Source organism: Eurytemora carolleeae, unplaced genomic scaffold (assembly GCF_000591075.1).
Source record: "Eurytemora carolleeae unplaced genomic scaffold, Eaff_2.0 scaffold446, whole genome shotgun sequence".
NCBI lineage: Eukaryota > Metazoa > Arthropoda > Copepoda > Calanoida > Temoridae > Eurytemora > Eurytemora carolleeae.
In genome coordinates, this window is record NW_019396379.1 from 220,483 (window position 1) to 222,479 (window position 1,997).

General features: G+C 33.5%; 1 long non-coding RNA gene across 2 annotated transcripts in view; it reads left to right on the forward strand.

The window, feature by feature from the left end:
* The first annotated feature begins 608 nt into the window (after positions 1-608).
* The window catches only part of LOC111702060 (uncharacterized), a 2,409-nt gene continuing 1,020 nt past the window's right edge, over positions 609-1,997 (forward strand). Inside the window, exons 1-3 of one of the 2 annotated variants that reach the window (XR_002765338.1) lie at positions 609-719; positions 1,484-1,601; positions 1,725-1,791. This is a non-coding gene — a long non-coding RNA (uncharacterized LOC111702060). Of the gene's footprint in view, positions 720-1,111; positions 1,602-1,724; positions 1,792-1,997 lie in introns of those variants that run through there. The other variant, XR_002765339.1, reaches the window with a different exon arrangement.

The window sequence follows — 1,997 nt, forward strand, 5'->3', positions numbered from 1 at the left end:
TTATTCATAGATAGTTTATCATAAATTTATTCCTAGATAGTTTATCATTAGATTATTCCTAGATAGTTTATCATTAAATTATTCCTAGATGGTTTATCATTAAATTATTCCTAGATAGTTTATCATTAAATTATTCCTAGATAGTTTATCATTAAATTATTCCTAGATAGTTTATCATTAAATTATTCCTAGATAGTTTATCATTAAATTATTCCTAGATAGTTTATCATTAAATTATTCCTAGATAGTTTATCATTAAATTATNGCCCCCCCCCCCCCCGCGGATTTATTAAGTTTTATTATTTGTCTTTATTCTCAACTGCTTTTTTCTCTTATACAAATTTAAAATTAAACACATGAAACATTAATATTCAGCATCTACATATATAAAGTTGTAATCTCTCTTTGTCTTTCTGTCTGTCTGTCTGGGTCTTTGTTTGTTTGTTTTTCCGGTCATAACTCAGGAACTCCTGGACTGATTTGCCTCAAATTTTGATTGGCGAAATCGGGAGACCCACAGAAATGAACCTTGAGATTCTAAGTTGAGTGGGTCGACTTTAACAACAAAAATTTAGTTTCCCTGTAAAATCGTTCAAGTGCGGGTAAACGGCGGGAGTAACTTTTACTAACCTTGGCAACGCTGGGTTCCCAAGCTAGTAAATCATAAAATAATAAAGGTCATGGACTCTTTGTGATCTTTATGAAGCGAATTTAGTTAGGTTGGATTTAATTTTTCTTTATTGCAATACATGTCTAAATTTCATTATATTACTGTATTCTGTATGCGAGCAATAGTCTCAGCAATATGGTACTTTTATGCTGTATTTTAAATTCAGGACAGATGCACCTGAAGCCATAGTTTGGGGGATAGGGGGACCGCCCCTCACGACAAATTGGGGGGGGGGACATCCCCCTCCGGAATATTTTGAAGCTCAACAGGGAGCGGGATTCTTTGGTTCTTTTAAATCGGTTTCAAAGAATGGATTTAAAAGATGAAATGAATTAAATTTTTTAATGGTTTCTTTTATAGATCAAAATTCAAAATGGAAAGGGGACCTGAGACCAAATTTAAAGAATATAAGCCGCAGCTCAAATATGGTTGGTTCCACTTGTATTCAATGTTTCAAGATTTAAGCCGGCGCTCAACTGAAACCGGTTTTTGGACGGATTTAAGACGCGGCTCAGATTCATTGAATTCGGACACAGGAAATTATTAATATACACTAAACTATTCCAGGGGGATAAAGATTTGTGCAATTTTCATTTAACACATTAAAATTATTATTATTTTTCCTTGCCTAATTACCATTTCCCTTTTTGTTGAAAGAGATATATAAATGTTTTTTTTTAAGAAAAAAGCCAAATAAACTCACAGATTTGATCAAAATCAAAAAAGAATTGAAATTTTTTGGCAGACATATTTCACCACAGTTGGAACAGTCGTCTTCCTCGTTCCTCTTCTCATACTAATAGTTCTGTACAGGTACATGAGGGAGGGAGGGCAACCTATTTAAGAGAGGGGGATGGCATCCTCTACAGGTGAAGGGAGGGAAGGAAACCTCTACAGGTGAAAGGAGGAAAGGCAACCTCTACAGGTGAAGGTAGGGAAGGCAACCTCTTCACTATACAGTTTACATTTACATTTAAAAAACATCCAGCCGCGTATTTGTATTTCCTTTTGCGATAATTAGAAAGCAAAAATTGATGGATCTGTTTTATTTCAGTCGCATCTTGTATTGCCTGAAAGTTGAGGCAACTCGTCAGTTTCTTAGTTCCAACGCCACACACCAGGTTTGACAATAAATTTATTAATTTAAAGAAAAATATTATAATTATCAAATAATTTTGAATTTTTTATAAATATTTTTTTATCTCCAAGCCCCGCTGTTTCTATGCGAAAACCATTAAAATCAGAAATTTTCAAAATAAAAAAACTAGAAAAGCTGATCCTATGATTTGTAAAATGTCAATCTAAAGCTAATGAACCGAATATGAAG